At 40.7% G+C, this 13,945-nt stretch overlaps 1 long non-coding RNA gene across 10 annotated transcripts in view; it reads left to right on the forward strand.

Annotated features, from left to right (window-relative positions):
* LOC309366542 overlaps positions 1-13,945 on the forward strand; it is a 107,126-nt gene that overhangs the window by 22,845 nt on the left and 70,336 nt on the right. Inside the window, exon 4 of one of the 10 annotated variants that reach the window (XR_014166741.1) lies at positions 10,383-10,624. The exons of 7 other annotated variants lie outside the window; for them this stretch is intronic. This is a non-coding gene — a long non-coding RNA (uncharacterized lncRNA). Of the gene's footprint in view, positions 1-180; positions 242-5,862; positions 6,211-10,382; positions 10,625-13,945 lie in introns of those variants that run through there. 2 more of the 10 variants (XR_014166742.1, XR_014166743.1) reach the window with 2 other exon arrangements.

The following is a 13,945-nucleotide window of genomic DNA, read 5'->3' on the forward strand; positions in this document are numbered from 1 at the left end:
GGGTCTCCTCTGAGTAAAATTTAGTTGAATACCACCCCTTGTTTGGAGTTCTCTAATGAAGGGAGGGGAATCTTGTCTTGATAACCCTAAAGTGTTTCTAATCTGTTGCTTATGGGTACTTCACAACCCTGACAAGAGTGACAGAGTTTACTTGCTAAGAATAACTTCTTTTCTTTTTAGGTCAAAGGGAAATCTAAAGAGATTTGAACTTCCTTTGGGCATCCTAAAACCAAGTGGGGTGGGGAACAGAGCCCTGGCTCAATGTGAATAAATAAATAAATAAATAATAGTAAACTCTGTCTAAGATGCCAATCAGATTAATGCGGACCCTTTCATGTAAAATAATGGCAGGGTTCTGAACCTTGCTTTGAGGAAAGCAGATAACTGTAGATAAGATCAGAAAGCTCTGGCATTCAGTCAAAACAGGCAAGAGGGAGCTGAGCTAAGGAATGTGCTGTGCCTGGGGAAAGCACCCTACAAGCTAAACAGTCTAGGACACGCCTCTTCTCAGGGCATAAGCTTAATGGGTGGTACAGCTCACAAGCATCAGGAACTTGGGAAAGAGGCCTTGGGGCTTGCTTTTGAAATATTTTCTTTCCCCTTTCCCTTCTGCACCCCTCTTCCACTTTGCTCCATTTCCTTAGGACAGCACTACTTACACTGAGTAGACAACAGAGCATATGTTTGAACTAATGTAATAGTCATAAGTGCAACTTAATTATTTTCCTCCATTATGTATTTTTTTAATAATAGAAAGCCTTTATATCCCTCCTCTTCCAAAAGGTTCAAGGCAGGATACCAGCATTTTAGAAACACATACAGATACACAGTTTTAAATTAGTAACTCTTAAGGCTAAAGCAGTTATTATTGTCATCATTATTGTAGCAACTCATAATACTTAAATGTGTTTAATTCTTACCAAGCCCCCTGGAACTCAGTTTGAATACTTAAAAGTTCCGATTCTGGAGATTGCATTGTAGAGTCTAAACTAGAGGTAGTTGATCCATGGCCTGTGGGTTTTTAGTGACACCTCTAAGATCCCCCAAAATTCATAATTAAAAATTGTATATACATATGCACATACATATACATATGAGTCCTCAGCTGTAATGCCATAACACCAGAAGTTTCAGTCACTTTCATTTCGGTTTCCAGTGGACTTTGGTTAACTGACACTTGGAATTCCAGATGTACATAGAATTTTCAGCAACCACATACCAGAGACTTCATCACTACTTAATCCTCATAATGGAAAAGCAGCTTGGAAATTAAGCTTACTAAGTTTTTGAAAGGTATTTAGGCCGTTTCTCATGCAAGCATCTATTGCCAATCATGCAGAGGGTATGCTAGGCTAAACTACATCCTGTGCTCCTGTTAAGCGTGTGTGTTTGTGTGCCTATGTGTACAATCTCCCCCTGCATTGGCCTAGATGAGTGAGATGTTGCTGAACCTTGTCCTGGACATCGTCCCATGCTTTTTTCTTCCTTATTAGAATATTTACAACATAATCAGAAATGGTAGTGACTAGCCATGTAAAATACCTTGCAATCACATGGACACGCCTCAGTTAAATAGTGAACTCAGTGTGAAAAAGGTGCAGAAGGTAAATTCCATGCTAGCAATTATAAGGAACGTAATAAAATTGCCAGAATATAATTATGGCCATTATACAGGTCTATGATGTGGCCATACTTACATTCTAAGCAAACTGCTTTGGTGGCCCCATCTCCAAAAGAATTTTTGTCTATCTAGAAAAGATGCCAGAAAGAGCAAGCAAAATGACCAGAGAGCAGGATTCCTTTCTTGTATAATAATATGCTAAAGTGTTAGGAATTTTTAGTTTAGAAAAAAAGGTGACGGGGTTGCAGGCAGGGCTTGCATATTATATATGGAGTGTAGAAAGTGATTGGATGTTTTTAAACCTCTCGTACGATACAAGCATGCTGTATCTATAGCTAGGGATCCCAACCTTTTTGAACTAGCGAGCACATTTCAAATTTTGAGCGAGTGCTGCGAGGTACCAGTCTTATAAATGGCTGCCATGGGCAGCCTGGCATAACACAAAATTAGAGAGACAACCATCTACAACACCTTTATGCTTACCATGGGAAGTCAGCTATGTCCTGCTGGTCTTGATTATGGCTCTCTCTCTCTCTCTCTCTCTCTCTCTCTCTCTCTCTCTCTCTCACACACACACACACACAGAGAGAGAGAGAGAGACACTGATGCTGTTGCTTTCTCATAACAAACACGGGGCATTATTCAGTACCAGGAAAAATATGCACAATTCTCATTCCACAGAAGTAGCTTTCTTAGACAGTACCTGCACATTTTGCCCCATCACTTTCTTTCTAGGAGGACTAGAGACTGACTTCTTCAGTGTATCTGAAGAAGTGTGCATGCACACGAAAGCTCATACCAAGAACTGACTTAGTTGGTCTTTAAGGTGCTACTGGAAGGAAATTTTTTTGTTTTGTTTTTTTAAAAAATGAAAGCTCAGAGTTTGCGCACCATGGGAAACCTTCATGGACATCATGGCATGACATCATAGTGACCCGATTATAACATTACAAAATGAGATGGTATTGTAGAGAGGAACTGTAGTTTACCCCTCACAGAGCTACAGTTCCCAGCACCCTTAAGCTACTGTTCTCAGGATTCTTTGAGGAAAGCCATGTGCCTTAAATGTGTGGTGTGTTGTGACAACATCTACATTAAAGCATCAATTAATAGATGCTCTAAGGCGGAGCAGAATGGGGAATCTGCAACCATCCAGGTGTTGTTGAACTTCAGCTCCCATCAGCCTCAGCCAGCATGACCAATATAGTCACATCTGATCACAACTCCCCATCCTTGCTCTGAGACAACACATACAGTGGTACCTTAGGTTACAGACGCTTCAGGTTACAGACTCCACTAACCCATAAATATTACCTCGGGTTAAGAACTTTGCTTCAAGATGAGAACAGAAACCGTGCTCCAGCCGCACAGCGGCAGCAGGAGGCCCCATTAGCTAAAGTGGTGCTTCAGGTTAAGAACAGTTTCAGGTTAAGAACAGACCTCCAGAACGAATTAAGTTCTTAACCTGAGGTACCACTGTACAGTATTGATTCACTGTGTACTCTGTGTACTCAGACCAGCCTCCTCAGAGAGGGGAATCCTTTTTAAATTTAAAGATTTTTTTCCACCTAGAACCTCTTGCCCTCTTCACCTTTTTTGTGTGTCTCAGGGCAGGGTCCTGGTTTATGTCTTCTGTTTCTGCCTCCCCCTCCCCCTGCTGCGCTCTCTCTCTCTCTCTCTCTCTCTGTGTGTGTGTGTGTCTCTAGACTGCAATTTTCCCTCACTATCAAACTTCTTCCCAATGTGACTTCTCAGAAAATATGGAAAAAGCTTGATGGTGAATTGCTTATTCGTTCTCTCTCTTTCTTTCTTTCTTTCTTTCTTTCTTTCTTTCTTTCTTTCTTTCTTTCTTTCTTTCTTTCTTTCTTTTAAAAAGGAAAAACCAAAGGAAGTGGAATGTGTGTGCAAGATAGTTATGCATAAAGCAATTTTCCTTAACTAGTCGATAGATTTTAGCTACTGCAATCTAGTTTCACTAGAATGGACCACTGGATAGCATTAATTAAAATACAACACAGAACTGGATAACATGGATTAAATTGCTATTCCAGCTGGTATCTCTCAGACATCTTACAAATAAAACAGTGACTTAATTCAGGAGGAACTACTCCAGAGAACTATGTTTGGTCTAATTTTTCTCTTTGTGGCAAAGGATAGATATTTTCCATCACACTACTTCCCAAATATGTTCTTTGACAGCAGTTTGTGGTCTTTTGCTACTATATGGCCTTTAGTACTGCCAGAGTTTAGCTGTATATATTTAGCTCGGAATAATAGCACACAGTAGCAGCACTACAACCACCAAGTTTTTGTCCTAAGTGGGAGACCTCTGGTCTCTCACATATATGCACAGGTAGCTGTTCTCTCCTTGCCTATGTGTGGGACGGCAGCAGCATCCTTTATGGTGGGCTCAGACAGAGGGCAAAGGAGTTGAGGCCAGTTCCAGTGCTTGCAGGGCTGGGAATCAATGCCCAATACCTGCACAGAACTGCTCCGACAACCACCAGCAATTTCTCAGCAGTTGCTGGGCTACATGCGACATAGCCTTGATCAACCAGGCACTCAGTCATCATCATAACTCTTCATGTTAATGTAGGGTCATAATGTCTGTTGAGACTGATGGCTAGGACGAGGGAAAGCTCTCCCAGTGCAGCAGGCATCCATGGCACTGGGCAAGGAGCTGGGGGCAGAGATGAAAGGAAGATGTGCTACAAATAATTCCTGCCTGTTAAGCTCAAGCCACTAACATGGGATCCACGAGCACATCTTGCTTCAGCCCCACTCGGCTAGCCTCAAAGACATTTGATCCAGCCAGGATGTTCTGTGCCAGATTGCTCTTACTGTGTCACATAGGGGTGATAGGGATGGTGCAGTCAGGCTGGGTCATTCTGGGAGACTGTCTCCGTGGTAGCCAACCTCAAGAGCCAAGTTCTCTCACAGCACGTCTCAAACTTATTCCAGGAGGAAGCAAGCTCAGTGTTGGTTCCAATCAGTTAGCAGCTATCTGCCAGAGCCAGTCTAGTCATGGCGATCTCTGAGGCTGGAGGGCAGGCCAGCCATTTGCAGGGCCAAACACAGTGCAACTGTCATAAGCCAATAAAAGCAAGAGACATTGCTCTACAAGTTGCCACACCAGTCTCAATGTTGGGTAGCAAGAGGGGTGTGGGGTGTGTGTGTGCACACATGGCAGCGCCTTCCCATTTTGCTTCAGGCAGCAAAACAGGACAGGCTGCTTCTGGCTGGAATGAGGCATTGGAGGGTAATTTATGAAACCAGCAGGTACAGAAAGACAGAAAATGAATTCCTAGAAGTACCCCATCTCAATGACAAGATCATAGCCATGCAGTCAAGGTCTTGAGCCAAATAGAGCAGGAAGCTGATCAACATACACCAGAACCGAGTAAGCATACCTCTGCCAGGTAGCAACATTTATTCACATTGAACTTGTGATTCCCAAGAGGGAAAGACAGGCCAGACAGAATACATAAATTTTCTTCCTGTGTATGACAGACAGGAAATTAAGCAACTGCCCATACCATTTAGGAATGAGCGTTTTGCTAGGTTTTCTTTTGCCCATATCCAAGTGGAATCTGTCAAATGACAGGAGCAGTGTCAAGCCCAACAGGTTCATTTTATGCTCTGCGTCATTAAGCATGAGGCCTATAAAATTATTGTTTTTTCCCCTGCCCCTGATGGCTAGAACTTTTATTGTAACAAATGACAGAGTGAATACTTTTGCTACCCCATTAGAGTAAAAACCAGCCAATCCCCAAATTGCCCCTTTTATGGTTGTTGTAGCCATCTATTCTTAAAACATAATTGTTCAAATCTTCTATATTTTGGCATAAAGTTAGTGAATTTATGACACAGTGGGAATATTGATAATCTGAGACAAAAGACCATTTCAATTCCTCAAGAGATAATGAAAACCTTCAAATCTGTAAAGCTTAAATATGTTGAGGTTTTTTAAAAAACAAATGAACATCCTCCTTTAAGATTCTTGCTTGTGTTACTCTAATTAAGTAAGGGTGGCACTGATTACTTTTATTTTAATATGCAAATACTGTTTCATTTCATGCATGTATCTCCTAAAATATCACCTATCTCTGTTCCATAACAGACATTCATTGAGGTGCTAAAAACTGAAAATAAGTTAGAACTTTGAGTCACTATCTGTCCCAAACTCCACAGATAGCTCAGACTATGTCTGGATTGTCTCTTCCCATGCATTCTTTTTATAGGTACCTGTGCACTGACAGAAGAGGAAAAAATAAATCACCGTACAAATGGTAGAATTTGATGATCAGGACAATCCAGAGCAACACATGCACTACAACACACTGATGCTCAACCACTCACAGATTTCTCGATTCACTACAATGGAAGAAAAAATAGCTCTGTACCACCATTTCTTTGCATGCCTGGGACTTATCCTTCAATAAGCTTCTGTATGCAGGGGAACACTATGTATGAACCCACATACTTTAAATGGATCAGTGGAATTATAGGAAAGGAAATTAATGTATTTGCATATTTAAGAAACTCTAGCATGTCTTATTTTTAGAAAATAAAATGCTTCAGTCTTAATTTTACCAGTTTTCCTAATAAAATAGAAACTAGTTATGCCTATAAATTTGGATCTTGCTGTTTGCCCTGATTCAAATTCCTTTTGGTTTTACTGTTCAAGTTACTTTTGCAGTCCTTGTAGTATAGGAATCTTAAAAGCTGTTTACCCCGTATCCTCTTCTGTACGCTCCAGAAACTCTTTTAGACCGGAAAAATGACAAAGTGGAATCATCATTCCAGATGCATTTATTTCATAAAGTCTTCCTGCTCGAACAGAGAAGATGGTTCCCAGGGCCCTTGAACAATACAGTGGGATCCTTCCTGTTTTGCCTTTGAAGAGGAACAGCATGTGTCTTTTGGCTTTTGTGGGCCCACAGAACACAGCATACTTAACATTCAGAGAAACACATTGTGGGTCTAGCCTCATCCTGGAGCTGGCTGGCAGTTCTGTCACCCTGAGTGTCCCAAGAATAAGTGGAATGCTCAAAACTAATTTTGTGTTATTTTAAGATGTCTTCTTAAAATACTAACAGAAATATAAACTGGCTGTTGAGCAGCAGACTTCAGTTAACTTGCTGAGAGACACTCTGTATGGGTTTGGCTTCACTTTGCAAATATGGACGAACTTTTGAGAACATCTGCATCATAAAGCAAACTACTTTGAACTTGAGGAGTAACAAGCCTCTCTAGTACAGACTTCTACTTCAGTAGTTTGTTAAGATCATGAGTATACTTGTAGATATCTACCTACTTTTCTACATATACAGTACTTTATGTACACATACAGACGCACACTTTATAAAAACAAAGAAGTGTCATGGAATAAAAATGTCAAGTGTTTTTTGTTCCACGCTTACCTTTGGTCAAATGGGTTTTTGAAATACACCGGACTGTAAAGCCCATTTTCCAAAGGAGAAAGTTGTTTGACACTAAAAGCAGCACTCTTTCATTCAAACGTCCCTCAATTATCTCAACAAATAATATTGTTTATGTCCATACCGAAATTTCTCCAGAGAGCTGCAGGGCTCTCTGCTATTACCTGTATAGCCATTGTGCAGGCTGCCAGGATGCGAGTTTTCATAACTGCTTTAGATGGAGAGGTTTCTGTGAATTCTCAAATTGCTGACAATCATAGGGACACAATGGGAAAACGCTTTGCCTCAAATTGCAATCCACAAACCATGTGTAAAAGGCAATCTCATCAGCTGATACTCTATTTCCTAATAGACTGAGGTTTCTTTTCAGGCAAACTGAATTGCTTTGTCAAATCAAACCAAAGAGGCATTTTATTCAGTCCTCTTTTCTTCAGGAGTGGCCTGTCAAATGGTCCTTGTGAAGTTCAAAGGCAAAGCATTGTGAAGACTGCTGTGGACATAGTGTATCTAGATTTCAGTAATAATAAATAATATTTTTAAATTTTATATCCCTCCCATCTTGCTGGGTTTCCCCAGCCACTCTGGGCGGATTACAATATATATAAAAACACAGCAAAGCATCAAACATTAATAATCAAAATATCCCTTACAAGCAACAAACAAACCAATAAATCAATAGAAACCAATAATAGCAACAACAACAACAATAATAAATAGTTTGCAGTTATAACCACCAACCCCAACTAAACATTTAACCAACATCAGCCTGACAAAAACAAAACAAAGGAACCAAAATGAGAACTGTTTAAAACATTTTAGCCAGTTCCCCCAACCCACGAGTTGTTCCAGCAATGTCCCTCCAGCCTCCCAGGAGCCTCTTTTGGGAAGGACAAAAAGGGGCTTCCAATCAGTGTGAAAGTAAGTACAAATATGCATCCATGAATACAAGGGAATAATAGAAAAATACAATTAAACAACAGTGTCAATGTAAAAAAAAAATATGTACTGTGTATTTTGGGTTTATGGACCACAGTAAGGTTCTGTATGTGTGTGTAAATAAAAATACAGTGTCATTCATTTTAGCATAATAGGACGGTGGATTTTTACTGTGACCCTTATTGCTAACATAGAAAATAAGTGAGTGCAAAGACAAAACATTTTTTTTAAAAAAAATAGCATGAAGAAATATCATTTTGAGTCACTATTTCCATGAGGGCTAAATATCACACCTGTAGTCCAATGGCACACATTATAAGTCTCTCCAGTGTTTGGGCAATGTCATCCTGGCTGCAATGAACAAGCGGCCAATTAATCATTTAGCTTTAATTTTTGATTTCAGTATCCAAGTGCTGTTAGCTTGCTTGGACAAAGGGAAGTGAATGCTTCAGTAAATGGAAAGCCAGATGATTATCCCAGACAAAGCCACTAAAAGAACAAACTTAGTTGATAAACTTTAAAATATACTAAATTTAAAAGATAGAAAACAAATCTTATATGTATTAGTAACCTTGGAAGGCGTCGGGAGAAGGAAAGACATTGCTTTGCTGCCAACTTTGGTAATCTTCAGGCGACATTTGTACAGTGGTACCTCAGGTTAAGTACTTAATTCGTTCCGGAGGTCCCTACTTAACCTGAAACTGTTCTTAACCTGAAGCACCACTTTAGCTAATGGGGCCTCCTGCTGCTGCTGCCATGCCACCGGAGCCTGATTTCTGTTCTCATCCTGAAGCAAAGTTCTTAACCTGAAGCACTATTTCTGGGTTAGCGGAGTCTGTAAACTGAAGCGTATGTAACCTGAAGCGTATGTAACCTGAGGTACCAATGTACTGTGTTTGCAGCTTGATAACCCCCTTTGGCAGTCTGGCTCCTTTGTTCTGAAAAAAGGCTTTTGAAAGTAAGGCTTTTGACAAAGTCACCCTTGATATTCTTGCAGAGAATCTTTGCTTCTGGCCAGCCCAGGACCTCCATATACACTGCCTAGGACTGTGTTCCCAGGAGGTCACTTCAGTGCTGCTAACACAGAGTTTGGCTTCACCCCCAGAGGCACACTCCATTGTCTCTCGAGACAATGCCAGCAATAATACTATACAATATTAGTAATAGCCACAGTTCTTTGAGCACTCTCTCTAGTTGAACATGCAGCTATCATAGATCCTCACTGATGTTCCAGAGAATGACGAAAGTTTATATGGGAAGAGACTCCTTCCTGCTCCAATTGGCTACTGTTAGTTCAACAAAATCAAACAAAGCATCCGAAATATATTCCTCAGATTCTCCATCACATTCCAGTTCGTAACTGCCAGTGTGTTTCAGGGGGAAGAACTCCAAAAATTATGTTGTTCTAATAGTCAAATTTTTGATCTGGCTTCTCAGTTTAAACCAGTAGCCAATCTCAATTTTCAGCTAATAGATATCCTGTAGCTTGTTTTATTTATTCCCTTTTTTTACCCAAAAGAGCTTGCTTCTTTTAGCTCTTCCTCATTTGATTTCTCCCCGCCCCCTGCATTCCACTCATGGCCTTATAGATCTGTGTGTTTATAAATTGTAAGGGTGTTCATATTCTGCTTTCTGCTGCATTCTTTATATTTTTTTTATAAAGAATTTAACTTATTTATATGGTTAAGCCTGAGCATATTTTTCTGCTTTAGCATGTTCCAATGGTTCATATAGTAGAGTATTAAATTGCCACGAGCGGCATTAAACGTAACAGCTATGTTAAACTTGAATGAAGCAATGCAAATCGAGAACAGATTTCTGAAATGGGCAAGCAAACTTTCTTTGCCGAATCAGACATTCCATTGCAAGAACCAGTCATGTGGCGTTTAAAGCTACTGATAATTTAAAAAATTCTCTTGAAACTACTCACCCAGAAACATAAAAAGAGCTATGATTTCCCTCTTCCCCTCGGGCTGCAGAATTAAAAATCACATCAATATATTTCTGGTGAAGGAGCATTCCAGTAGGGAATTGTAGGACCGCAAGAAGCTGTCCCAGTTGCATTTGTACATAAAGACATTTAAGCACATTCCATGCATTTCAGATTTGAGGGTCCAAAAGGGCATCTGGCTACACTGACTTTAGAATGAGCCTATTCATTTTGTGGGCCTCCTTTCATTCTGAGTGGCTATTCAGCCCTACCAGCAACCAGTGAGCAAGCAAGCTGCTCAAGGATCTCCAAGTCAGGAAGTACTTGTCAATATCTTCATCCAGCAACAGATCAGGAGTCACAATTTTGATTCAGACACTTCCCGATTTGTCACTTCTCCTGTAAATACCACCATTGCAAAAGAAACACAATAAACATTCCTTTTTGTATGCAGGAACCTTGTGGCACTCATCAACAATGTCCCTCCCTCAGTTCATATTTCATCCCACTTTCTACATCTGTTCCCGTGACCGTGGATTAAAAGTGCACATTCATGAAAACTCTGAAGTAAAGCTGCAATACTACTTATATTCCTCCCATCCCATGTTTGTTCATGTATCTGAGCATATATTTCTTTACCTTGTAAATAAACAGAATTAAAAGCAAAACGCAAAATCAAAGATGTGCTGTGCATTTGCTCCTACTTTCCCTCATATCACAAAACTGTAAGGAAGAAAAAATTTATTAGCCTTACCCAGTTCTGGTTTTCTTCAGCAAACGTAGTAATGGAGATTTATAGTGTCTTTCTAAAAATCCAATTATTTACACAACTACATGTTTAGAAGGAACAGCTAATTAGATTGTAAGGCTGCTGTGTTACCCCTTTGTTTATACCTAACTATTTTATCTTTTTATACCTTTTAGGACACTCCATATTATATCGTGTTACTTCCCAAAAGCAAATCAGCAATGCAAAGAGTGTTCAAAGCTGTTCTTGCCAAATCAGTTTAAAATGTACAGGTTTCTTTTCCATAGGCTCACGTGCTGCAGACCCCACGTTTTGAGTTCCAGGAAATACTGTACATTCCATACAGTTAGCAAAACGAATTTGGAGGGTTCCTTATTTAAGAAAAATGCCCACTTATTTGACTTGGGGTTGATATTATTCATCCATGTGTGTCACCTAGAATAATGAGGGACTTCCATTGCTTTTTGATGCCAGGGGTTAGCCTGCCTATGATACCAAATAGTAATAAACTACCTTGCATGTGATTCCCATCTGTGCAGGTGCCAAGACTTCCACTGCTGGCTGAGAAAGGTAGATATGCCTGTGAGCACAAGGGAGTGTTTTCCCTTCCCGTTATCAGCACTGCAATAGCCCTTGTCAGCTGCATCGCTGGATTACCAAAATAGTTACATTTTCACTTGAGTAGAATTATATTCTCCATCCCAAATGGCTGTTCATAACATCTCATTAGGAAAATAGAGTTGCAAGAGGAAAATGTGGATATCCTTATTAGGTTGCTTAATGATCAGGCAGAATAGTGCCCGTGTCAGCTGGAAATAGGGTTGGATGACTCTGTCAGTTTCAGTTTCTCACAGTCCCTAATTGTTCAAGTCTTAAGCTCAGTTCTCCAGATTTCTGTTTCATAGAAAAATAGAATTGTAGTTTGTGATTATTAGTTTAAAGTCCTCATGAAAATATGCCAGTGTTTTGGTGTACATTTGTACGGATGTATGCAACTTTGCCTAATACATACATATGTTCTTTTCTGAAATAGGCATTTTATGTGCACTTTCCCCTAATACAGATTTGGGCTGGGGTATTGTTTGTTGTGGGGGAGGTCATTGCTGTTACAGTACTGATAACACTTTTTTATCTTTATTTTAGATCTTATTCTAATTAATGTGGAAATTGTTTAATTTGGTTGTGTACTTTTTGATTTCTTTCTTATTTATTATTTATGACTACTTTTGTTATTTTTTGTAATGACACAGGTTTTTTTTAATGTTGCAAGCCTCCTTGAACATGGTTTGAACTATGGAAAGGTGGTATACAGATAAAATGCATGTGTACACACCATTTAGAGAATTTCATATCTCAAAGGAGACATGCATTTCCATTCATGCAGTGAACTGCATTTCTCCCCATTGCTAGTTAGAAGTAACCGCTAAAACTTAAGTACAGCCACCCTATCATGCCTTTCTTGTGATCACTTTCTCCCCTCAGCCACAACAAACTTAAATCGCCACAGGTGTAGAAAGCAGCTGGAAAGGATTACCTAGTAATCTGTGAAGAATGTAGTACTGTGGCATGCATTCATTCAACTTACTCTCATTTGTGCCACAAAACAAGAGCTCAGAAAGTCGTAGTGTTGCTGGATTCTATCGTAAATGATTTAATAAAAATACATAATCTCTTGTAGGTATCATTCTCCCACCTGATGTCACATGGCAGTAAATTCACTTTCAGCATTTCAACGTCACTTCCAAATTTCCAACAGTCATTTCACATCCATTTTGGTTCAGGCCCCCTCCCCCCCCAAGGGTCTGTGAACCTGTGGTCAGTCAAATGTACCAGACATTTTGGGTCACTGTGTGCATTAATGGATGCTCAGTAGCTGGGCAAACTAAACTGGCTCAAAGTAGATAGTTTATGCTAAATGTGTTGCATTCAAAAGTGATCTGGGTACATGAGCCATTCAACATAAATTAGTTGCAATCCAGATGAGATGGAGAGGGGTGGGGAAGCGCAGTCCAACTTTGACAGGTGGTTGGAGCTATTTGTCCATCAGCTGATATGAGTTGTCCTGCAATTGGGCGCTGCAGCACAAAGGCTTTGTTGCACCAACAACACCAAGCAGATTTCATTGAAACTCATAATAATAATAATAATAATAATAATAATAATAATAATAATAATAATAATAATAATTTATTATTTATACTCCGCCCATCTGGCTGAGTTTCCCCAGCCACTCTGGGCAGCTTCCAACAAAGTATTAAAATACAGCGGTCTGTTAAGCATTAAAAGCTTCCCTAAACAGTGTTGCCTTCAGATGTCTTCTAAAAATCTGGTAGTTTTTCTTCTCTTTGACATCTGGTGGGAGAGCGTTCCACAGGGTGGAAGACTGGAAGTTGTTCTTCTCCTTAACATCTGGTGGGAGGGTGTTCCAAAGGGCGGGTGCCACTACCGAGAAGGCGCTCTGCCTGGTTCCCTGTAATTTGGCTTCTCGCAGTGAGGGAACCGCCAGAAGGCCCTCGGCACTGGACCTCAGTGTCTGGGCAGAATGATGGGGGTGGAGATGCTCCTTCAGGTATACTGGACTGAGGCCGTTTAGGGCTTTAAAGGTCAGCACCAACACTTTGAATTGTGTTCGGAAACATACAAATTGTGCTAACCCCTTTGGAATGGAAACCACTTGGTGTTATTGGAGAAGTAAGGCACGCTGGAGTGGACCACATTCACTTTAAGCTCCTGATGGTTCCTGTCCAGCCATGTACCTACTTCCCATATGACATCAGGTGTGGGGCAGGTGGCTGTGGTTTGGGGGAAATGAACTTGGGCACCAAACAGGGTAGCTTGATGAGCTAAACTTGTGCAGCCCACCCCTGCACTAAACAACGTATTCTAATCACTCTGATGGCAGGTGATTCACTGATAACCTGCACCCAGTGAAACAACATACACTAAGCAGTGGTGCAGCTAGCAATGTCAGACCCTGGATTTACCACCCAGCAAGGTGGAACCACAGAAATAACCTCCTGGTTCCAGGGTTGCTGCCGCTTATCGGGATGGGTGAAATGGGGATGAGATTGCAGATGTGCAGGCACACCGCACAAGACAACCTAGGGGTCCTGTGGGTGTTCCTGTGCAGCGCTGGCCGCCTTGTCACCTCTCTCCTCACCCCAAGCATTAGCCACACCATTGGTGGGAGGCTGTTGCTACGGCTCCCAAAGATGCTACCTTCATTTTCTCTCCCCCCCCCACCTGCAACCATTCCATGCTTAACAATT

The sequence above is a fragment of the Podarcis melisellensis genome (assembly GCF_964234715.1).
Source record: "Podarcis melisellensis genome assembly, chromosome: 3".
Taxonomy (NCBI): domain Eukaryota; kingdom Metazoa; phylum Chordata; class Lepidosauria; order Squamata; family Lacertidae; genus Podarcis; species Podarcis melisellensis.